The sequence below is a fragment of the Triticum urartu genome, chromosome 3, assembly GCF_003073215.2.
Source record: "Triticum urartu cultivar G1812 chromosome 3, Tu2.1, whole genome shotgun sequence".
Lineage (NCBI taxonomy): Eukaryota > Viridiplantae > Streptophyta > Magnoliopsida > Poales > Poaceae > Triticum > Triticum urartu.
In genome coordinates this window covers 735,559,845-735,586,987 of record NC_053024.1, presented here as the reverse complement: position 1 = coordinate 735,586,987, position 27,143 = coordinate 735,559,845, and positions in this window count along the sequence as shown.

Here is a 27,143-nt window from a genome sequence, read left to right as displayed (position 1 = left end):
CTGCCCTCTAACCCCGTTGGCCATCACGGCCGAGAGCTCGGCTCCGCCGGCCATGTCACCGTCATGCCCACAGGCGCGTAAGCTCGATTCTGAGCACGTCACCACACTCACCATGTTCCCAGGAGCCTAACGCACCACTCCCCGTGCCTCGCCGTGCCCCGTAACTTTGGGTTCATCCTCGCCCGAACTCCAGCGACCGCCAAGGTCATCACCGGCGTCGTTCCCGGCCTCCCCAGCTCCACTTTCTCCACCAAACGACATGGCTCGCTCCCCATGTCACGTAGCTGCTCTCCGCCGTCGATTTGGTCGCCGGAGACGCAAACCCGAGCCCCTCCACCGCTTCTGTCGTCACCGGCATCAAGCCACCGACCAGTTTGACTCTGTTTAACCCCTATGTGGGCCCAGGTTGACCCCCCTGAGTCTATGACAGGTGGGGCCGGTCTGCTAACTAGTTTAGGATTAGTCTTAACTAATTTTAATTAGTTTAGACACTGACATGTGGGCCCAGGCCCCACTGACTGCTAATTAGTGTTAATTTAATTCTGATAATTAGCTAAGTCACTGACAGACAGGGCCCACTAGTCAAGTTTGACCTGGCCGACCCAGTTGACCCGCTGACGTCACACCTATGTCATGCTGACGCATTAATTCAATTACTAGAATTATTCTTATATAGGAAATTCCAGAAAATAGCCAAAACTTCTAAAAATCAGAGAAAATCAACCATAGCTCCAAATGCAAAGATTTATATATGAAAAATGATCAGAAAAATTCAATCTATCCATCTGTAATGGTTTCATGCATGACAAAACAAGTTAACCTTGCTATTTAAGCAGAATAAGTTAATGCACTAATAACGCCATGTTTAATGAGCTAACATTTGAATCTTTGATTCAAATGAGTTCATCCCCTTCTGTTTTAGCTTGCATTAGGCCAAGACACTTTCATCTTGCCATGTCATAGCATGCATCATATTGTTGCATCTTGCCATGTGTTCATTATGTTCGGTGTGTCTTTCGTGGTAGGTTCTGCCTCCGAGGATAACCCCGAGTATCCGTCTGAAGGGCAGTACCCTACTACCTCTACAACAGGCAAGCAACCCATTGATCATTCCGATACAAACCCATGTTCTCACTTCTGCTCTTGTTTACTGCATTAAGACAACGCGATTCAAACTGTTGTGTGCTACGGTAGTTGAACCCTTATCCTCTGCATGACCTGTCATTGCCACAGTAACTAGATGAAACCCACTAGCATGTGTAGGAGTTGATTGAGCCATGTATGTGATTCCTACCTTGCCATGCCTGCTATGCTTAGAGTTGTGTCAGGTCTGGTTCATCTGGGTGATGGGCTAGAGTGATATGATTATGTCGGTAATGTGAGGGATGTGTTGAACATGTTTTGGTAAAGGTATCGATGAGAGGGCCATGTAGGAGTACATGGTGGGTTGTTTCATTGAGGCCGTCCATAAGAACTGAGATCTGTATGCGTGATTTAAGATTCAGTTACTACCACACATTGGGCCCTGAAATATGACCCCGCTCGACTTACTGACCCATCTCGTCCTCTGTCCAGGAGTTGCAACTAGTTTCTGGTGTTTGTAGGTTATGTGTTGGCGGCCGTGCGTAGCGCTGACCCTAGGGGTGGGCTATGATGCGGTAGATACACTGTGGCACGGTGTACCGAGTCGCCCGTTTGGTGTCTCGGGAACACTGCACACATCGGCTATGATGCGGTAGATACACCGTGGCACGGTGTACCGAGTCGCCCGTTTGGTGTCTCGGGAACACTGCACACATCGTTTGGGGACGTTTAGGACACCCCGGCCGGATTTCCTTGCGGATGGAACCTGAATAGGCGATAAACCTGGACTAGAGACTTGTGAGGTTAGTCAGGTCGTGGTCTACACCCACGTCGGTTTTCGCTTGAAGTCTGCCGAGCACATGTCGTGTGCAGACGCTAAGTGGTGGAAACATGTGTGACGAAGTACACCCCTGCAGGGTATAAAACTATTCGAATAGCCGCGTCCGCGGTAAAGGACTACTTGGTTGCCTATATAGTTCATAGACAAGTTAATGGATACTACTAAAAGACTCAAGATATGTGTGAGTACCGATGATGGCCCTCTCGTAGGATGGCGAGAGAGGATCCCCGGTGGAGTATTATGTTGGTGAGTAGTGGACTCGTGTGCGAAAACTATTTTACTAGTGGGGTTCCGTAGGATAGCTAAGCTGGCTTGCTGCAATAACCCCACCACCTTCTTGAGAATGAGCATGTATACCAGGTTCTGTTGTAAGACTTGCTGAGTACCTTTGTACTCATGTTTGCTTAATTACTGTTTTCAGACGACAACACCGCCCCCTCCGATGGGTTCTACGTAGACCTTGACGTCGACGAGTGACTAGCCACCCAGGTGGTGATCCTGGCCATGGAGGGCCCTATGTAGATAGACAGGCTTCGAGAAGCCTTCTTTCTTTCTAGTGTCTGTACTCAGACTAGTTGCTTCCGCTTGTGCTTGTATGATTGTATGACTTGAGTGTCGGGTCATGTGACCCCTATCTGTATGAACATGTTATGTATGGCTCTCTGGAGCCTTTAAATAAGTACTTGAGTTGTAGAGTTTTGTTGTGATGCCATGTTGTATGTACTCATATCGGGCATATTGTGTGTATGATTGAAATGCTTGGTATGAGTGCGATCCGACAATCTAGTTGTTTATCCTTGGCAGTCTTTCTTATGGGGAAATGTAGTCTAGTGTTCCTCGAGCCATAGTAGTCCGCTACAGCCCGGTTCACCGGAGTCCTGCTAGCCCAGCACTACTGCTCAGGACACTTGACTGACCGGCATGTGTTTCACGTCGTTCCTACGTCTGTCCCTTCAGGGAAATGTCACACGGTGACATCCGGAGTCCTGCCTAGCCTGCTACAGCCCGGGTTCCCCGGAGTCCTGTTAGCCCAGTGCTACAGCCTGGATTCACTCGCTGATGACCGACATGCTCGATGTCATTCATGTATGTCTGTCTCCATAGGTCTGTACCGCTTTGGGTTCACGACTAGCCATGTCGGCCCGGGTTCTCTGTCATATGGATGCTAGCGACACTATCATATACGTGAGTCAAAAGGCGCAAACGGTTCCGGGCCATGGTAAGGCGACACCCGTGGGATACCGTGCGTGAGGCCGCAAAGTGATATGAGGTGTTACCGGCTAGATCGATGTGGCTTGGAATCGGGGTCCTGACAACTAACGACATCCTGAAGAACCAACCAAGGAAACAAAAGATGGATTCAGCAGCATCATAAGGATGTAGATTATAGTACGAGAAAAATACTATCTCTTGAACTCCTAGGACAATTCCGGCAGCATAACGGCAGTAAAATGCTCAAAATGAGACATCCTGCAAATTATGGGGTAGCACCAAACTCAACATCATCACTCAAGGTTTTGAGATATTACTAAATAGGCTACACCGGAGGTACTCAAACTGGGATATGACTCAGATCAACCAAACCTTAGAGACTACGGAGTAGTAACACGTGATCCTGATAGACGGAAGAGAAAGCCTAGTTCCTTAACCCCGTAGGAAGGATAGGATGACTCACATCAGAAGGGCATGAGGTATAAGGAGTAAAAAGAGCCTTACGTTCACTTCCACAATCAATTCCCCTATATAGCTAAAGAATTTCTAGACTCAACTTCGACCTAGTTGGCTTGGAAATCCTACAGGCAGTCAGGCTCTGATACCAAAGCTGCCGGGACCCCGATTCCAAGTCACATCGATCTAGCCGGTAACACCTCATATCACATTGCGGCCTCACGCACGGTATTCCCATGGGTGTCGCCTTACCCTGGCCCAGGACCGTTTGCGCCTTTTGGCTTACGTATATGACTGTGTCGCTAGCATCCATATGACAGAGAACCTAGGCCGACATGGCTAGTCGTGAACCCAAAGCGGCACTAACCTATGGGGACAGGCATACATGATTCACATCGAGCGTGTCGGTCAGCAATGTGTGAATCCGGGCTGTAGCACTAGGCTAACAAGACTCTGGGGAACCGGGCTGTAGCGGGCTAGGCAGGACTCCAGATGTCACCGCGTGACATTTCCCCGAAGGGACAGACACAAGAACGAAGTGAAACACATGCCGGCCAGTCAAGTGTCCTGAGCAGTAGTGCTGGGCTAGCAGGACTCCGGTGAACCGGGCTGTAGCAGACTACTATGGCTCAAGGAAGCACTAGACTACATTTCCCCATAAGAGAGGCTGCCAAGCATAAATAACTAGATTGTCGGATCCCACATATAGCAATACAGGTCACACGTACGCATAACACGGAAGTATGTGCTGTACAACATGGCATCACAACATAATGCAAACTCATATAGATAAAGGCTGAGAAGAGCCACATAGCATTAATACATACAGGGGTCACATGACCCATCATTCAGAGCATACAAGCAATGGAAGCATTACATGTCTGAGTACAGACAACTACAAAAGAAAAAGGCCGAGAAGCCTGACTATCTACAAGTCCCTTCCAAGGGACCAAGATCCTAGCTGAGGTAACAAGCTACTCGTCGAAGTCCAAACGGTACTACTAGAGAGACAGATGTCTCACCTGCAAAACATAAATAAAGCAAACGTAAGTACAAAGGTACTCAGCAAGACTTACATCAGATCCTATCATACATGCATTTGTATCAAGAAGGTAATGTGGGGTTTAGTTGCAGCAAGCCAGCTTTGACTCAGTGGCTATCCTGTTCTATGACAACGAGAAACTTCTTTGAGATGAGGCAGCGCACACGAGTCCACTAATCACCACATCAATACACTACTATGGATTCATCCTCGTCTCCTGACGAGAAGGCCATCCATAGCACTCACACTTGTCTTGAGCATTTTAGAGTATCCACTTTAAGTTTTCTACGTACCACATAAGCATCCAAGAAGTCCATCACTGAGGACACGGCTATTCGAATAGATCATGATAAACCTGGAGGGGTGTACTTCTTCACACACACTCTCACCACTTATCACCATATACACGCCATGTATCTCGGCAACCTTCAAGGGGAAGCCTGGCGAGGGTGTCGGCCACGACCTGACTAACCACACAAGACTCTAGTCCAGGTTTATCGCCTATTCGGGTTCCATCCGCAAGGAGATCCGGCCAGGGTGTCGCTCACGGCCCCAAACGATGTGTACAGGGTTCCCGAGCCCACCATCCGGGTGCCACTCGGTAGATCGGGCCACGTGTGCCTAGTCTATCCCAAACCCACCCTGCCAGGTGCCGCTCGGTAGAAAAATAGCGCTACCTACAAACACCAGAAACTAGTTACAACTCCTGGACAGAGATCAAGTTGGTTAATAAGTCGAGAGGGGTCGAGTTACCGGAACCCAATGTGTGGTGGTAGCTAGTCCTTGGACAACATACACAAAACTCAGTTCTTAGGGACGGTTCCAGTGAGACAACCCACCATGTACTCCTACATGGCCTCTCACTGCTACCTTTTACCAAATCGTGTTCACACGCTTAACTCTCAACATCAGAACAAAGCACTGTACTCTAATTCATTCCCAATGAATCAGACCTGACATACTCTAAGCAATAGCAGGCATGGCATGGCAAGAACACAACATGGCTCAAGCAATTCCTACACATGCTATTAGGTTTTAACTATTTACTCTGGCAAAGACAGGTCATGCAGAGGAATGGGTTCAACTACCGCAGCATAAAGTAGCAGTTGAATCGTTGTTGTCCTAATGCAATAAATGAGAGCAGGAGCGAGAGAGTAGGATTGTATCGGAATGAATAAGGGGGGGTTGCTTGCCTGGTAGATCAACAGGGGGGCACTGCTCCTCAGACAGGTACTCTCGAACACTCTCCGGAGCAGGACCTATCGGGAAGGAACGGTGTCAGAAATCAAACACAAGTATATGCAACAATATGATGCATGATCATGGCATGAATATGTGATGTTGTTTGAGTTAATGCATCTAGCATTTATTTGGTTGAAGTCCATTTGAACCAATATACAACTCCAAATTAAGCTCTTAAACATGCCATAAGTGTGTTTTCATATATACAACATGTATAGGTTGGTTTGTCATGCATTAAAATGGTACAGATGGATAGATTGAATTTTTTTTGATAATTTTTCATATATAAATTATTTCAATCTGAGCTACGGTTGAATTTCTATGAATTTTTGAAGTTTATAACAATTTCTGGAATTTCCTGATTTAAATTAATACTAGAAAATGATATAATGCGTCAGCACAGCGTCATGCTGATGTCAGCAGGTCAAAGGCGGCTGACCAGGTCAAACCTGACGTGTGGGGTCCACACGTCAGTGTCTGTGGTTAATCCTAATTTAAAATAAACCTAAACTGGTTTAGTTAATGGGGTTGGGCCCACGCGTCAGTGACCCAATTAGCTAAACAGGGTTTAATTAGTTGTTAAACTAATCCTAACTAAAACTTAACAGGGTCGGGCCCCACATGTCGGTGACCCAGGAAAAAGGTCAAACCTCCTGTCTGCGGGGTCAAAGCCCGCCGGCCACTCAACGCCGGCGAGGCCAGACGCGACGGAGGCGTCGGAAATCGCCTTCCGGCGACCAAACGCGCGGCGGAGACGATGGACAAGGAGTTGGAGCTCGTCCGCATTGTTTGGAGCAAGCGGGAGGCTACGGGGGAGCCAGAGCTCGCCGGAAACGAGCTCGAGGCGGTGGCTGGAGTTCGGCTCCGGGCGGAAACGGGCTGCGGGGCACGGCAGGAGCTGCGGAGGGCCTCTACGGCCTCCTGGAGTCACCAGGAGCACAGTGACGCGCGCGGTTGTGAGCTGCGGCGGCTAGCGCGATGTCGGTGTACAAAAAGAGGGGTACACTTTTTGTACCCCTTTAACTTTGCTAGGTAGTCTGAGCCACGGGCACCACCACACCAAGCAAGGCAAGGGAGGTGAGCCGGGGTAAGACCGAAGCTCAAGAGAACTAGAACGACGCCAAGGCCAAGACCATGAAGAGCAAAGGGGACGAAGCGGACTCCCCCGGCAAGATCCTTGCCGGGAGACGGTTCTAGCAGCCCCGTCAAGACCCTTGCCGCGGTGACTCGTCCCGCGCCTACGGAGCGAATCACCCTTGAGTCCACTGCCCCCAAAGGGCAAGGATTCGGGAGACATCCCCGTGGCGGCATGCAGATCTTCGTGAAGACAATCAAGATCAGATACGCACTAAGGAGATGACAACCCTTGGTGGGATCCCAGCCGAGGAAGACCACAAGGCCCCCGGCAAGCACCTTGCCGGGGATGACAGCAGGCGCCTCGGCAAGACCCTTGTCGGGGCCCCGGCAAGGCCCTTGCCGAGGACACCCGCAGGGCCACCATCAGGCCCTCGCCGACATCAAGATGGAAAACCGCTGGCAGAAGTGGTCATGTGCCAACACCGTGAAATTGTGGTCAAGGCCAGGGCGGAGTCGCATAATGTCAGCCGGATTCATAAAAAGCCAGGCTGACCTCCCCTTATTGTGCAGCAGGGCGATCCGGTGACGAATGAAGTCCGCCCCGATCATCTCAAGGGTGAGTCCAGCCCGGGTGAGCCAGAGAATCTTGGTGGTGGCGACAGTGAGCCTCCTGTCGGCGACATCGACATCACTCCAATCTCTGCCACGGACCGGCAGCACTCGGCGGACCTTGCAGAATTCCGGCGCGTCTTCATCTTCAATCCAGCACCACCGGCCACGCCATTCCTCCCACCTCTCCTTCATGGCACCGTCCGGGTACACCGCCTTGGATCTTGGGATCCAGGTAACGCAACCAGAGACGGCACCTCCCGTCTGGATCCGAGGGAAGAAGTAATGGCGGAAGAGCGCCGTGTTGGGCTGCACCCCGGCAAAGCCTTCGCCAAGATGCGTGAAGAAAGCCATGCACGCCACCGCATTCGGAGTAAAATCCAAGAGGCGAAAGCCGAAGGTGTGCATGATGTCGCAGAAGAAATCGGAGAAAGGGGGGCATAACCCGCAAGAAAGATAATCGACGAAAAAGGGACACCGATTTGGAGCAGGATCGGCGCAAGCAGCAGGAATGATGCGCGTCGCTGGGTGTCCCGAATTCTCTCCCCCCGTCTTCGCTCCCCATAGGGGCTTGAAGGAGGCCCGGAGCTCATGAACATCAACCGTCGAGGGGAAGAAAAAGGCGGACTTCGTCCGGTCCCCCGACAGCGCGCTCTCCGGCGGCTCCACAGTCCCAGCGCCCTTAGCCACCCCCTTGCCCTTGACGGATTTGGGCGCCATGGCGGCCAAGAAGTTTAGAGGGCTGAGGAAGGAGGATGGCGAAGCAACGACGGCGGGCGACGGCGGAAGCTTAGGAAGGAAGGAAGAGAGGAAACGGCGGCTCTGAGATTGGAAAAGCCACGAGGAAAGAGGAGAAAGTGAGTAGCGCGCCCGCGGTTATTCCTTTTTTATGGGGGAAAACACGGGCCGCCTCCTTTCACATTAACTATGGTCTGATGCATGCCCACGGGAACCAACCCCACGCATGCTGCCCACGTCACACGTGCCTCCCCACGCCGCGCCACGCGCGGGAGTCGTGGGAGGCGCAACGCGCGAAGAACCTTACCGCGGTAAAAACCGCCCCGCCTGCCCGCGCACCGTTTTTGGGCCTAGCCCAAACAACGCGTTGCGCTTATGTGTGGACCAGGCCCGGGGGCTCCTGTCGGTGTACAAAAAGAGGGGTACACTTTTTGTACCCCTATAACTGTGCACGGGCAGTCTGAGCCACAGGCACCACGACACCAAGCAAGGCAAGGGAGGTGAGCCAGGGTAAGATCGAAGCTCAAGAGAACTAGAATGACGCCAAGGCCAAGACCACGAAGAGCAAAGGGGACGAAGCGGACTCCCCCGGCAAGATCCTTGCCGGGAGACGGTTCTAGCAGCCCCGGCAGGACCCTTGCCGCGGCGACTCATCCCGCGCCTACGGAGCGAATCACCCTTGAGTCCACTGCCCCCAAAGGGCAAGGATTCGGGAGACATCCCCGTGGCGGCATGCTGATCTTCGTGACAAAATTCAAGATCAGATACGCACTAAGGAGACGACAACCCTTGGCGGGATCCCAGTCGAGGAAGACCACAGGGCCCCCGGCAAGCACCTTGCCGGGGATGACAGCAGGTGCCTCGGCAAGACCGTTGTCGGGGCCCCGGCAAGGCCCTTGCCGAGGACACCCGCAGGGCCACCATAAGGCCCACGCCGACTAAACCTCCACCACCGCATGCATGCAGCTGCCGACCCAACCAGCTGGGCAGGCACCTGCGTGGCGGCATGCAGATCTTCGTGAAGACACACCACTGCGCCACCTCAGCTGCCTGCCTACCTACGTGGCATCTCAGGCATCACTGGCCAGGGCGCGTGCCGACACAAGAAGGAGCGGGGACGGACGAGACGGGTCTCTCCCCTGTCCCCGATAAAGCAAGGACACCTAAGCAAGACACATTAAATGCGCCTTGTAATGTAATGCGAGGGATAACCTCGCATCACTGTACCCTTTCCACCTCCTGTGTGCCACTTTGGCATCCCCTTTTTCTATAAAAGAGGCCCGAGGCGACCAGGAGAAGGATTCGGCTTTTTGGGGGGATTCGTCCTTTTGGAGCTCCTCACGCCCCATAGCTAGCTCAAGAACATAGAAATACAATCCACCAAAGCAGGAGTAGGGTTTTACGCATCCTCGCGGCCCGAACCTGGATAAATGAACCGTGTGCTAACTGTTAGATCTGCTCTTCTCACGACCCCGCGCCCCGCTAACCGTAGTAGGTATTCTTGTGATCCCATAGGTGTCGTTCCCACCGACACGCGACGGCGGCGGCATGGACGTCGGCGAGGAGCTCACGGTTGCGTCGGAAGCAGGGCTACGACACGGAAACGGCGGAACGGAGAGGGGGAAGCGGAGCAGAAGCTCACAGCGAATCTAGCGAGGTCTTCAGCGAGCTCGGGGAAGGTCGAACACGAGCAGAACGGCGTGGGCGATCTCCAGTAGTCGGAAGTGAAGACGACGATGAGGCGGCGCTCCAGGGCCTCCCGAGGTGCGTGTCTTGGTGGAGAGGACGAGGAGGACGCGGCGAAGCTCTTGTGCTTGTCTGAGAGGCGAGGTCGTGGTAGTGGGCGCGGCAATGGCGAGCGGTGGCGACGGCGGCGCTCAGTTTTCAGGAGAGAGAGCAGCAGAGGCGGGGAGGAGCACGGGGGAGAGTGCGAGGCAGTCGGGGAGATTGCGTGGCGCTCTTGGCGCCCTCCAGCAGTAGCGGCAGCAAGCAGGAGGTGGATGCGCGCGCTGGCGTGCGGAGGCCACGCGCCCCTGCCCACTGGCGCGAGGTAGGGGATGACTGGCGTGGCGAGTCAGCTGGGCCGGCTTGTTGGGCCAGAGCAGGTGGGCCGCCAGGTGAGGCCAGGTACGATTCCCTCTCTCTCTTTTATTTTGTTTTTGTTTTCTATTTTCTGACATTTGTTTTGATTTAATAAAAATGCCAAATCATTTTATTTAATTCTGTCAAATTTTGCAGGGACCTAAGGAATTAATCCAAAGCCCCTCACCAAAATTCGGAATTATTGGACAATATCTTGTATATATAAAAATATTTATCCAACGCAAATAAATACTGGATTAATTCCAAATGCCCAAAATAAATACTTATGAGCTCTTTAAAATATTGGTTTGATTTTTATCTCTGTCCGATATTTTCAGAAACCAACATGAGCATTTTCTTGGAACCCTTTTGAAACCAAAATGATTTCTGAGGGTTTCACAATCCCCATTTCAAATTTAAATGGAATTTAAACATGATGCAAACATGAAGGGCTAGCCTAGGTCATACCAGAACTAGGGGTGTGACACGAGGCTCGTTGGCGGCGGTATCCAACGGGAAGGGTGATCTCTCGCTAGGTGTAGATATCCACGAGACGCCATGGACTACCGGTGTGGTGGATGAGGACGATCCAGTTGGCCTTCATGCCCGCCCAGTAGTGACCGCGCATGAAGGACAGGTGGACGGGTAGTGGTAGCATGCCGAGGGGCACCACGGCAACCTCCGTAGGATCGTCAAGTCGGTGTCTGGGCCACCTGCGAGGATCGGGCATCAGCAAGCAGGGTGCCTTGAAAAGAGCCGTCCGGTTGCAGACGAGTAGACGGTACAAAGACACTGAGCATGCGGCCAGACGGACGGTGCTGAGTAGGTCCATACGACTACAGATCTGATCCAAGAGAACATCGGGGAGGGAATTCCAATCGCGGCTCTGCGTGTCAGTCGGTTCTGCCATTGGGGTTTTCGGTGCCTGCGAGCCAGCGGGGAAGTGGATTCGGGCGGGCGAGCGAAGAAGCTTCTCCTCGTGTGGCCGAGCAGTGAGCCGGGGGACATGGTACGCGCGAGCTACCAAGGAAGATGGCGCGGGCGGGCGAGCAGTGAGCGGGGGTAAATGGTGTGCGGCCGACGATGGGGAAGAGAGGAGGAGAAGAAGAGAGAGGAAGAAGAAGAGATGGCAGTACTGGGTAAGGCTGATTTAGTAACACCAACACGCTGGTTCAGCTTATTAATTACGTGTCCCATCTGCTGCAGCGTGTATTGTCACTTCACTGCGAAGACTAGTTGAATAGTTCTCTCTGACCGAGATGGGGAATAATGGATCGCGAGGACTTCCTTTCTACAGTATCCCTATGCCTCTACGCTCACTTCACTCATTTTGCTCCGTACCTAGTCACTTGTTGAAATCTGTAGAAAGACAAATACTCCGTATTGGGAACAGAGGGAGTATCACCATATGGAGGGAACAGAGGAAGATTGAAATATGAACATGTCAATGGGAGGGAGTAAGCCCCATGCATGCATGCATGCATGCATGCAACATGCAACACTCACACGTACACATGGACGCACGCAACACTCACGCACCCATGCGGCACGCAGCACACGACGCAACACACACGCTCACGCTCAAGTGCTCAACCTACTCCCTATGTCAGTGAAAGACTGTACATTTAGAGATTTACACATTGACCATGGCATAATTAACGCCCAAAAGTAGCAGACTTATGTGTGCATGCGACCATTGAGATAAGAAGATTAAATGAAGGCCGTTGCATGCTGTAATTAAGGATAGACATGTAGCCACTAGTAGAAAAAGGGTCAAATGTGAGACACATTAGTCCCGGTTTGTAAAAGAGCCAGCACTAATGTGTCCATTAGTGCCGGTTCCAACGGCTAGGCGGGAGGAGATCTTTAGTACCGGTTCGTGGCGAACCTTTAGCACCGGTTCGTGCCACGAACCGGTACTAATGAGAGTGGTGGCAGGATGTTGTTAGAGTGGGGCCCCTCCAGCACCTTTAGTACCGGTTCGTGGCACAAACCGGTACTAAAGGTCATCCTATATAAACCCTTCGTCCACTAGCACTCTGTTCTTCCCCCTTTCCCCTCTCCCACTCCTCTATTCTTCCCTTCTTCCTCTCGAGTTCATCACATAATTTGCCCCAAATTTGTCAAGATTTGCAGGCCCCCATCCATTCAAATGATCACAAAGGTTAGCAACTTTGCCCTTTCATCTATCATTGCTAGATTAGCTCTTGCATTGGTTTATATAGTGATTAATTGTGGGTTTTAGTAATTTGGGAGGAATTATATGTGGTAGTATTTGATTTATATGCAAATTGAGGTCAAAATAATACTTAGTTTGCATATGTAGGTGTGGTTTACTTAGTGCCTTCTAAATCTTCGTCGCAACCACCGTCGATCGCCCGCACCGTCCCATCGCCGGCACCACCTTGTGGTGAGCCTCTTGTTCATGAAATTTTATATAAAAAATTGATGTTTGTGTTATTTGGATATATAGTTACTCGTATAATTATCTTACCCATACATTGTTTGTTATACATAGTGCCATGGTTTTGATATCCGTCCCCGTCGGCACTCGTCCTAGTTATGATTCGGATGTGGTATATTCTCTTTTAAAACTATTTGTTGCATTTCGTGTTTCTGACAAATTATGCCCATCAAGCTGACATAGTTATTTGTATGTAGGAGGTAGTTGAACCGGAAATTCCAACCGACCCTATTGTCGAGAGGTTAAATTTAGTTGAAAGAGAAAACGAGGATTTGAAAGAAAAATTGAAAATAATTGAGGGGGAGAAGACGGAATTGGAGTTGCATCTTGCCGATGTCTTCGATGATCACAAGATTAAGATGGAGAAAATGCGCTTGAAGATTAGAAAGATTAGAAAATATGCCATTCATAGTGAGGCTTGGTATCATTATGTTGTTGGATCAATTGTTACCTTAGTTGCGATCTTGATCGCATTTGTTGTTGCATTTAAATTCTTTAGCTAGAGAGTTATTTGTTTGTAGCAATTAAGTGTTGTATGAACTTTATGTATTGTATTAATTTGGTGTTTTCGGTGCTGTGTATTGAAGATGAGCCGGCAATGGATGTACGATGACCAATGCTCTCCCGAGTACATTAATGGCGTGCATACTTTTCTGCTTGCGGCTGAGGCAAACAAGCGGGTGGATGGTTTTATGCCTTGTCCATGTGCTGGCTGTAAGAATGGTCACAATTACTCTACGTCAAGAACCATTCACGTCCACCTATTTGAGTCCGGTTTCATGCCCCACTATAATGTTTGCACCAAGCACGGAGAAAGAGGGGTTATGATGGAAGACAATGATTAAGAAGAGGACGACGACAGCTATGCTGGCCATGGGTTCCCTGAATACGATGATACAACAATGAGGGAAGAAGTTGAGCCGGCAATGCGGGAAGAAGCTGAAGAAGAGGCATCGGATGAGCCCGTTGATGATCTATGTCGGTCCATTGCCGATGCAAAGAGAAACTGCGCAAGTGATTTGGAGAAGAAGAAGTTGCAGTGCATGTTAGAGGATCACAAAAAATTGTTGTACCCAAATTGCGTAGGTGGCAAGAAAAAGCTGGGCACCACACTGGAATTGCTGCAATGGAAGGCAGAGAATGGTGTATCTGACAAGGGATTTGGAAAGTTGCTGGTAATGATAAAGAATATGCTTCCAAAGGACAACAAATTGCCCGAGAGTACGTACGAAGCAAAGAAGGCTGTCTGCCCTCTAGGGTTAGAGGTGCAGAAGATACATGCATGCCCTAATGATTGCATCCTCTACCGCGGTGAGTACGAGGATTTGAACGCTTGCCCGGTATGCGGTGCATTGCGCTATAAGATCAGCCACGATGACCCTGGTGATGTCGAGGGCGAGCGCCCCAGGAAGAAGATTCCTGCCAAGGTGATGTGGTATGCTCCTATAATACCACGGTTGAAACGTTTGTTCCAAAACAAAGAGCATGCCAAGGCGATGCGATGGCACAGAGAAGACCGTAAGAAATACGGAAAGGTGAGAGTACACACTGACGGGTCGCAGTGGAGAAAAATCGAAAGAAAGTATAGGAAGGAGTTTGCAGATGACGCAAGGAACGTATGGTTTGGTCTAAGCGCGGATGGCATTAATACTTTTGGGGAGCAGAGCAGCAACCATAGCACCTGGCCTATGACTCTATGTTTGTATAACCTTCCTCCTTGGTTGTGCATGAAGCGGAAGTTCATTATGATGCCAGTGCTCATCCAAGGCCCTAAGCAAACCGGCAACGACATTGATGTGTACCTAAGGCCATTAGTTGAAGAACTCTTACAACTGTGGAATGGAACAGGTGTACGTGCGTGGGATGAGCACATGGGGGAAGAATTTGACCTAATGGCCTTGTTGTTCGTTACCATCAATGATTGGCCTGCTCTCAGTAACCTTTTAGGACAGACAAACAAGGGATACCGCGCATGCACGCACTGTTTGGACGATACCGACAATATATATTTGGATAATTGTAATAAGAATGTGTACCTGGGACATTGTCGATTTCTTCCGAGCAGGCATCCCGTAAGAAAGAAAGGCAAGCATTTCAAAGGTGAGGCGGATCACCGGACGAAGCCTCGCCACCGTACTGGTGCTGATGTACATGATATGGTCAAGGATTTTAAGGTGGTCTTTGGAAAGGGTCCTGGTGGACAACCTGTTCCGAATGTCGCTGACGGACGCGCACCCATGTGGAAGAAGAAATCTATATTTTGGGACCTGCCCTATTGGAAAGACCTAGAGGTCCGCTCCGCAATCGACGTGATGCACGTGACGAAGAATCTTTGTGTGACCCTGCTTGGCTTCTTGGGCGTGTATATATGGGAAGACAGAAGATACACCTGAGGCACAGGAGGACCAGCAACGTATGCACGGAAAAGACGGCATACATCAGGGTCATGCAAGCTACGCTCTTACCAAAGAAGAGAAGGAAATCTTCTTTGAATGCCTGCTCAGTATTAAGGTACCGTCTGGCTTCTCGTCGAATATAAAGGGAATAATAAACATGGCAGAGAAAAAGTTCCAGAACCTAAAGTCTCATGACTGCCACGTGATTATGACGCAACTGCTTCCGGTTGCATTGAGGGGGCTTCTACCGGAAAACGTTTGATTAGCCATTGTGAAGCTATGTGCATTCCTCAATGCAATGTCTCAGAAGGTAATCGATCCAGAAATTATACCAAGGTTAGAGAATGATTTGGTGCAATGTCTTGTCAGTTTCGAGTTGGTGTTCCCACCATCCTTCTTCAACATCATGATGCACGTCCTAGTTCACCTATGCAAAGAGATTAACGTCTTGGGTCATGTATTTCTACATAATATGTTCCCCTTTGAGAGGTTCATGGGAGTCTTAAAGAAATATGTTCAAAACCATGCTAGGCCAAAAGGAAGCATCTCCAAGGGCCATGAAAATGAGGAGGTCATTGAGTTTTGTATTGACTTTATTCCTGACCTTAAGCCGATTGGTGTTCCTGAATCGCGGCATAAGGGCAGACTGGATGGAAAAGGCACGCTAGGAGGGGATCAAATAATATGTATGGATGGACATTCTCTCACTGAAGCACACTACACAGTTTACAGAATTCCGCCTTGGTGACTCCATATATGGAAGAACACAAGAATTTGCTACGCTCCAAACACTTGGAGCGGTCTGATGACTGGATTACACGTGAACAAACCAGGAGTTTCGCCAGCTGGTTGCAGACACGTACCATGCATGATGCCTCTATTGAAGATGACCTGTACTTGTTGTCCCAGTTACCATCTTCGAATATAATGACTTTCAAAGGGTACGAGATAAATGGTAATACATTTTACACGATCGCCCAAGATAAGAAGAGCACCAACCAAAACAGTGGTGTCCGCTTTGATGCAGAAACCAAGACGGGAAAGGAAACATATTATGGTTATATATAGGACATATGGGAACTTGACTATAGACGTGGTTTGAAGGTCCCTTTGTTTCGGTGCAAATGGGTCAATATGACACGAGGCGGGGTAACGGAAGACCTGCAGTACGGAATGACAACAGTGGATCTCAACAATCTTGCATATGCAGACAAACCATTCGTCCTAGCCAATGATGTGGCACAGGTTTTCTATGTGAAGGACATGTCTACCAAGCCGAGAAAAAGAAAAGATAAGGAAGCGAATGCATCATACGATGAGCCAAAGCAGCACATAGTTCTTTCTGGGAAGAGAAACATTATGGGAGTGGATGACAAGACAGACATGTCAGGAGATTATGAAAAGTTTGATGAAATTGCTCCATTCAAAGTGAATATTGACCCGAGCATCCCATTAAATGATGAAGATTTTCCATGGTTACGGCCCAAAGGGACACACGCGAAGAAAAAATTTCACACCCAAAGATCTAGGATGTGATCGGCTTCACTATATATCATCACTTTCTTCTGTGTTTCACACCCAGGAGGGAATCTCTGTAATAGTTAGGGGTAGTTATGTGTTTTGGCATTTGAAACCTGAAGAAATTTTATGTGCAAACAAATTCTTTCATGAATTTACTGATTTTTTCAGCTAAATTGAAAAACACTTCAAATGAACTCCGAAAAGGTTGAAAGTTGGCATGGTATCATAATTTCACCCACATAGCATGTGCAAAAAGTAGAGAGGGTTACGGCAAAAACTGGATGCACTTCGTGTACAAAATGGACAATCTCTTTCGAACTATCAGGGTTTCGGATGAAAACTCATCTGTTACAAAGGCATTTCTTTTCTTAAATAACCTAAGCATCACCAAATTGAATATAATGATAAAACACACTAATATTAAACATAACCAAAAAGAATCACTGAAAATTGTATTTTTAAAGTTAAGTTATTTCACAAACTAGTGATTCACACAAATTTCAAATAATTCAAAATTTAAACTATTCAAATTTGAAAACTACCGGCACTAACAGAAAGTTTCTAATTTTTTGTACCTAAAGCAAAAATATTCACAAAGAAACTCTAAATACAGCAAAAAAACAACTAAAAATAAATAAAACAAAATAAATAAAGTAGAAAAGAAAAAACTAAATGAAAAAAAGCCCACCTACTGGGCCACAGCGGCCTGCATACGACTAGAAACCCAAATTCTAATTGGGCCAGGATGCAGGCCCGCTAGCCCAATAGGCCCATCAGGCATAGCAGCAGACGTAGGCCCGGAAGGCCTGCTTATGAGAGGAGCTCGAGAGAGCTACCGCACTGGGGCTTATAAACCAGTGCGGGCGCCCCTCGGCTAGCGAGGTGGGACTAAACTTGCCGCACCGCACCTGCGCCAGCGCACCACCTTTAGTACCGGTTGGTGGCTGGAACCGGTACTAAAGGGTGGGTCTTTAGTACCGGTTCCAGCCACCACCCGGTACCAAAGGTGTGCTCTTCCCGCCGCTTGGCCTGGCCAAAATAGGCCTTTAGTACCGGGTGGTGGCACCAACTGGTACTAAAGGTGTCCCCTATATAACAAAAAATTCGAAAATTTTTTATTTCTCATCTCTCCTCTCTGCCGCCGGCCCGTCCCGCGCCGTCGCCGCCCCTGTCGCGCCGTCCCCGTCGACTCCGCGACGCCCCCGTCCTCGTCGTTTCGTCCTCGTCGACTCCGCGCCGCCCCCGTCGCCGGCCCGTCCCAGTGGCCGCACCGGCCCATCGCCATCCCCTTGCCTCGCCGTCGTCGTCGCCTTGGATCGACCTCGCCTCGCCGTCGCCGTCGCCTCGACCTCGCCCGCGTGCGCTGTGGGCCCCTCCCCCGGCCCCTCTCCTCCCTCCAATCGATCAAAGCCACCGCACCGCCGGCGCCGGCCGTAGCTACTGCACACACACGCGCGCGCGTGCACACACACACACACATACACACTACACGCGCACACACAAACACAATTTTTCTATTTTTAGTTTTTAGTTTTTTCTGTTTTTCTGTTTTTCATACAAAGTTTTAGATGAATTAATTAATTATATTAGATTAATGTCAAATAGTATATAGAAATGTTAGTTATAATAGATATAATGTCGAAGGTTTTTCTGTTTTTTATACAAATGTTATAGAAATGTTAGAAATTTTGGAAATGTTAGTTTTAGCTAGATGAATGATAGATTAATTTCAAATTGTTAGATGATGATCAATGTTTTTTTAGTTCCTTATATTTTTAGTTATAAAATTTAGAATTTGCATATATGAAATCACCATCCATCATTTAAAAAATGTTACTTTACTTTTGCGGCATATAGTATTTGTTGTCGACGATGCCCGGCCCGCATCCTCGCCGTCGACCTGTTCGCGACGACGTCCTACTTCAGAGGACCCATGTCCGGGACTAGGCTCCGTCGGGCTGGCACTGGGAGGTGCTACCTTCAGGGGCGAGATGCTTGGTGAGTGTCGGTGTCAAAACCGGCGGATCTCGGGTAGGGGGTCCCGAACTGTGCGTCTAGGCCGGATGGTAACAGGAGGCAAGGGACACGAAGTTTTACCCAGGTTCGGGCCCTCTCGATGGAGGTAAAACCCTACGTCCTGCTTGATTAATATTGATGATATGGGTAGTACAAGAGTAGATCTACCATAAGATCAGAGAGGCTAAACCCTAGAAGCTAGCCTATGGTATGATTGTGTTGTCCTACGGACTAAAACCCTCCGGTTTATATAGACACCGGATAGGGTTAGGGTTACATAGAGTCGGTTACAGTGGTAGGAGATCTACATATTCGTATCGCCAAGCTTGCCTTCCACGCCAAGGAAAGTCCCTTCCGGACATGGGACGAAGTCTTCAATCTTGTATCTTCATAGTCCATGAGTCCGGCTGAAGGTATAGTCCGGCATCCGGACACCCCCTAATCCAGGACTCCCTCAGTAGCCCCTCAACCAGGCTTCAATGACGACGAGTCCGGCGCGCAGATTGTCTCCGGCATTGCAAGGCGGGTTCCTCCTCCAAGCACTTCATAGAAGATTTTGAACACAAAGATAGTGTCCGGCTCTGCAAAATAAGTTTCCACATATTGCCATAGAGATAATAATATTTACACAAATCTAATCTGCTGATGTATTCGATAGTGTGACATGACACCACGGCCAAGCCTTTATTCGAATCGCTTTACTGTCCCATCTCAGCGTGTTATGCGAGGCAATTTCCCTGGCACGTCTTGTTAAAGCAGAGATCGTGTCCCCTTATTCCGGGATTCTCATCAATACGGGCATGGGTAACCCAACCGCTTCTAGGACTCCTAGACTATAGGCAAGTCCAAACGGCCATGGAGAGGATAGTTGATATTCACCCTCTTTATAAAGGGACAAGGTTTTTACTTTTTCCCTCCCATGCTCAATCGAATCCTTCCCCCATCTCAAGTTCAAACACCCAAGGTTTAGGTCAGGGGCTCCGAACCCTCAATCATGTCCGGATCTAGCCTTCAAGGCCGATGGATGCCTTCCTCCGTCACGGAAGAAGACATCAAAAAGTTGAGGGAGGCCAGATATCTGACCGCCGAGGTTTTGCATCGGCTGTCCGTCCGAGGGCAGGCCGTCCCCTCCGCCGAACCCAACGAGAACGTCGTGTTCGTCTCCCACTTCATCCGAGGTCTAGGCCTTGCTCTAGATCCTTTCGTTAGGGGTTTGATGTATTATTACGGGCTAGATTTCCATAATCTAGCTTTAGACTCCTTTCGTCATATCACGACATTTATTGTCATGTGCGAGGCCTTCCTCCGGGTTACCCCTCACTTTGGCCTGTGGCTCAAGACTTTTGAAGTAAAGCCGAAGATGATCGAGGGGCAACATGCAGCATGCGAAGGTGCCTCAGTACGCAAGATGACGGGAGCCCCCTGGCCCAAAGGTTCCATTCCAGAGGTGTCTGAATTGTGGCAACAGGAGTGGTTCTACATCACGGCTCCTAGAAGTGCCAAGTGGGCGGCGGCCCCTGTTTTCTGCCCGGGCCCTCCACCACAACTGATGTCATGGATCAGCAGAGGTCTGAGCTGGGGTACAGCCAAGGACGTGCCTATTCTGCAAAGCCGCATTCGAGATCTCTTCAATGGAGATTTTAGTTTGGTTGCGGTAATACAAGTTATGTTGGTTCGTCAAGTCCAGCCTTGCAAACGCCGGCCCCTTCGCTTGTGGGAGTTCAATCCCGAAGGACCGCGTGTCATTCAAAATTTCCTCGGCCTGACGCACAAGGAGATGTACAAGTCATTCTTCGGACCTCAGGTAGAGTGTCCGGAAATCACCGAGGACGTGGGCCTGAGCAGTAACCGTGCCACCGAACAGGTAAGGAATCTTCCGGCCGAACATACTATCTCTCATTTGTTACGAAGTTATCTCTGAGAGTTCGCTTTTTGACCAGGACTGGCTAGCAAAGGCGAATTTGATTCGGTGTTCGGCCCCCCTACCTGAGGGTTTGGAGAATCCGGTACTGGAAAAGATGCTCCAGGTCGCACCCTACCCGGAGCCCTTGAAGGAAGATACCGGGAAGGATAATATGGGCGGACGCGGACCCCCAACGCTGCCCATTCTAACCGAGGGATCGAGGGTTTCCATGAAGGAATACGACCGGAGGAGGAAAAGGACTGCGCCCGGGGATCCGGAAGCCGAAGCTTCCAAACGGGAGAAGAAGTCTCCCACATAGGGTCCTACCTCAGGGGGTGCTTTTGCCGCACTAAGTCTGCGGGGGGATCAATCCTCCAGCGAGTCGTAAGTGACCCGAAATACTTTAATAGCACATGCATGCCATCTTTTTCTTCTGAGAAAATAACCACCGCATATATCTTTGCAGTTCGGGCCTTAGCCCCTCTCAAATGAGTTTGTCCTCGGGGGATCTTCTTCCAGAGATGATGGAGAGCGAAACGCCTCCTCCGGACTCCTCCGCTCCAGAAGCGGGCGACCCCGAAGTGTCGTCGCGGAGGCCCTCTCCGAATCCGGTGAGGCCAGAAGATAATCCCATTGACCCCCGAAGCTCCCAGTGTCCGGCTCCCGAAGAGAACAGACAAAAGAGTCCGGCACCGTCTGGTGCGCGATCGGAAGTTCTGAGGGAGTTGGTGGGGCGAGCGGCCATCTCAGATGAACACTGTATGCTGATGAATACTGCGATGGAGAGAATCTTATCCACCGAAAGCCGATTGCATAAAGCTTTTATGAGTCTACTGTCAGGCTTTGAGGTACGTAAAATAATTTATAATAGTCCTACACATGCTAGGTGTGCCCTGTGTAGATAGTAGCCCCTGAGACTCTGGTGGTCGTCGGAAACGACGACGAACAGAGGATCATATTCCCAGGTAATAATCATACTGCCTCTATGTGCAGGTGATGGAAGCTCCGGTGGCTAGCCGGACTAGCGAGTTTGCCTATTTAAAATGGCAGTTAGATGCGGCAGACGCCGACATCGAGCTTGTTAACAAAAGGCTTGATGAGGCACAGGGTAAGTGTCATTATCTGGTAAACGCCACAGAGGAAGAGCAGCATGATGCCAGTATCTTTAATATGTTGTGACTGCGGATGGAGCTGCCACTGTTGAAGCCTTGCGGGCAGAACTTGCCCGAGCCAAGGAACAAGCGAGGTTGGGTAATGCGGCTGCTTTGAAGGCGGCCGAAGAGTTGCAAGCCGAGAAGGCCGTGCATGGCGAGAGCCGAGATAAGGTGGCCATAGAATTAAAAGCCGCCGCCGACCATTGCCGGGTTCTTGAAAAGGAAAACCAGGCGAAGGCATCGGACCTTGAGAAGGCTACTGCGACGAGAAAAGACCTCCGCTCTGCTATGAGGGCAAAGAAGGTGGAGCTGCGGGAAGCCGGGGATATTGTAGCTGGGAAATCCTTTATGTTGCGGAGGAAGTTCGGAGATCCACGGTATGCCCCTCTGGATCAGCTGTGGAGTTCGGAGGATGTGTATATGGATTTGGCGGCGAGTGCTGCCGATGCGGTCAAGTACTTCCAGGGTCAAACGGGCCATGAAGTGGACCAGCTGTTTTGGACACAATTCCATTCTCCCGAGCGTCCACTTTCATTGACTGACCAAATAGCCGAATGGGCCGAACTAAATAGGTTGTCCGGACGCGCCATGAGGTCTGTTGTGGATCAGCTATGGCCGGAAAGGCCGAAACCGAATAGCTATTTCAGCTTAGTGCAGCAGTTCCTTGACGTGGTGCCGCGCATCAATGCGATGAAGAGGTCGGCGTGCATAGAGGGCTCACGGATGGCCTTTGCCTGTGTTAAAGCATGCTGGGCGGAGATGGATGCCACCACTATTGCAGCGCGGGATTCGGCGATAGGCCGAATGGCTGCTGAGCACTACTTTGAATAAGTTCTTGAGGGTGCTCGTTTGATAGAGACACAGTGCTCAAAAAATATTATGTTTGAGTGATATGTAATCTCATTGTAAGAGAAAATGCTTTTATAAAGTTTTATAAGGCTATTTTTATACTTTTTCCTGAAAGTAATATGTTGCCTCCTGGGCGGCCGTTTATGTATACATGTGTATAACCTGAAAGACTGCAACCGTCGGCTTAAACCCCCATGCATATAATGCGGAGGTGCTCGCAAAAACACGCGTTCACACTTAACCCAACTTCTTGGTCCTATTAAGGAGGTGATAGTGGAGCGACCGAGGCAACCGGACTATAATGCTTTAGCACTCTCACTTAGCCATGGGAGTTTGACACTGGGGCTACTAGATAGCCCCTGGTGGCTCTGCACTCTCCCGATCCCGGGGTGCGTACATGCCTGGCCGGAAAGCGGCCCTTCGTTAAGGCGGAGGAATTCTATCATTCCAACAGGTCATCGAGTGGTTGACCAGTCTCACGCTATATCATGACAGTCAGTTTTCGGCTTTCTCTACTGAGGTGCTTGTCCGGATGAAACAGGGCACAATCGCAGTAGTTCTCCTGGTGCTACCTTAGCCGGTAAAGCGGAACGTAAGGCACCAAAACACAGGAGCCGGGCAAACCCAACATTTGACCAGAGACAATGATTCGGAGCTGATGCATATAGGGCCAAACTCGCGACGCTGAACACTCCCTAAGGTATTCGGTCTTTGTGGTATAAATCGGGCCTGAATAATGGCCTTTGTAAGAAGCCCCTTGTGTCCAGGTACGTGCAATGTTCTGGCGTGGCCACATGCCAATACGTCAGCATCCTTCTCAACGGTGGATATGTATCAACAAGAGACAGTAAAAAAGGTTTACGCAGGGTCTTAATCTAAATAGAATCCTTGGAGCGGGTCCCTACTGCACGTTTGCGCCTGTGTTTCCGTTGTGCCGTATCCTGGACGGGTGTAGCACGATGATCGTCTGTAAAAGAGAGGAATTTAGGTGCAAAAGTTGTCGTGCAAAAAGATAGTTTTTAAAGAAACCATGTATAATTCAAGATGAGAACAGATTGCCACTTGTCTGCGCGCGTTGAGCCCCTTGCAAATAGGGGTGTGACCATTTATTCGGTATAAATAGTGGCACCGGACTTGGTTAGTTGTGTCTGAGGTCTTGACGACATATTGGATGCTTTCGGTGGTCCGGGCGCCGTTAGTGTGCGGCTGCCACAGAGATCGCTTGATATTTCCGTTCACTGAAATGATGCCACGTGGACCGGGCATCTTGAGTGTGAGGGAGGCGTAGTGTGGTATTGCATTAAAGCGAGCGAAAGCTTCGCGTCCGAGCAGTGCTTTATAGCCACTTCGGAACGGAGCGATGTGGAAGGTTAAATGCTCGCGACAGAAGTTATCGGGGGAGCCGAATATAACTTGTAGTAGTAGGGAGCCCGTACAGCGAGCCCCTGGGCCTGGCGTTACTCCTTTAAAGGGAGTATTGCTATGGCGAATTTTTGTTGGGTCTAACCCCATCCCGCGGATTGTATCCTGATATATTAGGTTTAGATTGCTACCACCGTCCATCAATACTCGTGTGAAGTGATATCCGCCAATTACTGGGTCTAATACCAGGGGAGCCCATCCTGCACGCTGGATACTTGCTGAGTAACCGCGATGGTCGAAAATGATCGGTTGAGACGACCAGTGGCAGGACTTCACGGTGACAGGTACTTGGGTATATTTCCCTGGGAGTGCCGCATTGTTTCCCTTGATCACGTGTAACACGTTTACTGTTTTGACTTCTGGTGGAAATTTCTTTTGTTCCCCAGTGTCTTGCTTGGGAGGCTCGTCCTCGTCTTCACTTGGTGTATCCTCCCCCTTGTGTACGGCGTTGAGCTTGCCGGACTGCTTGAAGACCCAACAATCTCTGTTGGTATGATTAGCAGGTTTACCAGGGGTACTATGGATCTGACATACTTGGTCCAGAATTTTGTTGAGGCTGGACAGTTCATCCCTGGTGCCTTTAGAGGGCGGCTTTTGCTGACCTAGCCGAGAGCTTTTGAATCCGGCGTTTACTGTCGTGCCATTCGTGTTGTCTTCTTTATTCCGGCGTTTGTTATTGTTGTTGCGCCGTGATTTCCCGTTTCCATCTCTGACTTCAGATGTACTGGGGTCGCTGGTGCTGCATCTGGCTAGCCAGTTGTCCTCACCCGCGCAAAAGCGGGTCATGAGGTTGGTTAATGCGGCCATCGTTCTCGGCTTATTTTGGCCGAGGTGTCTGGCGAGCCATTCGTCACGGCTGCTATGCTTAAAAGCTGTCAAGGCTTCGGCATCCGGACAGTCGACAATCTGGTTCTTTTTAGTAAGAAACATGTTCGAAAGCTTTCGGGCTGACTCTCCAGGCTGTTGAGTTATATGACTCAAATCGTCCGCATCCGGAGGTCGGACATAAGTCCCTTGAAAATTTGCCCGAAAGGCGTCTTCGAGCTCTTCCCAACTTCCAATGGAGCTTTCGGGGAGGCCTTTAAGCCAGTGACGAGCTGGCCCTTTGAGCTTGAGGGGTAAGTACTTGATGGCGTGGAGATCATCTCCTCGAGCCATATGGATATGGAGGATGTAGTCCTCAATCCAGACCCCAGGGTCTGTTGTTCCGTCGTATGCCTCTATGTTTACGGGTTTGAATCCCTCTGGGAATTCATGGTCAAGCACCTCATCGGTGAAACACAGGGGGTCTGCGGCACAACTGTAGCTGCGTGTGCCGCGTTGTTCGGATGTTTGTTGTATTGCATTGTATGCTGGGGCGCGCTTGCGTGGTCCATAGATGGATCTTGTTGCGCTGTCCTTTGGGTGCGAGCCCTCGTTTGGGTCGCGTGTTGTATTGTGAGTGGCGTTGTATGCCGCCCTGTGTTGGTAGAGTGGTCGTCTGTCTGGCCAGGTGGTTGCTTTGATGTTTGGTTGTGGAGGGTCTGAGGCCTCCTCATCGAATTCGGGTAGCAGCTTCCGCTTTGGGTAGCTCTTGGAGGGGCGATTGTCGCCGTACCTCGCTGCTGTGTTGAGTATTTTACTCCATCTGATTTGGAGTGTGTCTTGCGCAGCCCTGAACCTTTGCTTCTGCTTTTTGAGACTCCTTGCGGTGGCAACAAGCCTTTTACGGGCATTCTGCTGCTCCGGGTGCCTGTCCGGCGTTATATTGTCCGGACTATTATCCTTGATAGAATTTGTTTGTTCGGTTTGATTATCCGGATTGCCGTTGTCCGGCAGCGGTTCGCCATGCTCCAGCGCTGGGTCTGTGTGATCGTTATTTCTGTCGAGGCGGGATTTGGGGCGGAGCTTGCACCGCCGCTTTGACTGCTTCTCGAGGGAACAAGCCTTCGGTGCGTCCTTCCGCTCCTCATCGTCATCTTTTGGTGCGTCCACCATGTATACGTCATATGACGAGGTGGCTTTCCAGGGCTCAATAGGCGCTGGTTCTTCATCGTCTCCAGCATCGGCGTCCATACCGTCGATATCTTCGGAGTCGAAGTCGAGCATATCGGTTAAATCGTCGACAGTGGCTATAAGGTGGGTGGTGGGTGGGCTTTGAATTTCTTCATCGTCCGTATCCCAACCTTGCTGACCGTAGCTCGGCCAGGGCTCTCCTGATAAAGAGAGAGACTTTAGTGTCTTCAGAATATCCGCGGCAGTAAACTACATGATCGGCGCCCAATCGGATTCGATCGGTAGGGGCGCGGATGGTTCGGAGTCCGGAGAGGAGTCCGGCTCCCTGGAGTCACGAGTCTCGCGGAGTGGGGGGCTGGTGTTCGGCTCGATCGCCGTTGGGATCACAGCCCCCGAGGCGGCATCCAACCGTGCATCCTCGATCGGTGAAGTTGGCTCCAAACTAAAGGTCGAAGCCGATGCGGGTGTGGCCTCCAGGGCACTATTCGGCGGCAGAGCTAGATCATGCTCGTCGTGACAGTGCGGCGCGCTCGGCAGTGGCTCGAATCCGTCGAAGATCAAGTCCCCACAGATGTCAGCCGTGTAGTTTAAACTTCCAAATCTGACCTGACGGCCAGGGGCGTAGCTTTCGATCTGCTCCAGATGGCCAAGTTAATTGGCCCGCGGTGCGAAGCCGCCGAAGACGAAGATCTGTCCGGGGAGCAAGGTCTCACCCTGGACCGCATCGCTATTGATGATCATAGGAGCCATTGAGCCTGACGGCGACGACAGACAGGAACTCTCAATGAAAGCACCAATGTCGGTGTCAAAACCGGCAGATCTCGGGTAGGGGGTCCCGAACTGTGCGTCTAGGCCGGATGGTAACAGGAGGCAAGGGACACGAAGTTTTACCCAGGTTCGGGCCCTCTCGATGGAGGTAAAACCCTACGTCTTGCTTTATTAATATTGATGATATGGGTAGTACAAGAGTAGATCTACCACGAGATCAGAGAGGCTAAACCCTAGAAGCTAGCCTATGGTATGATTGTGTTGTCTTACGGA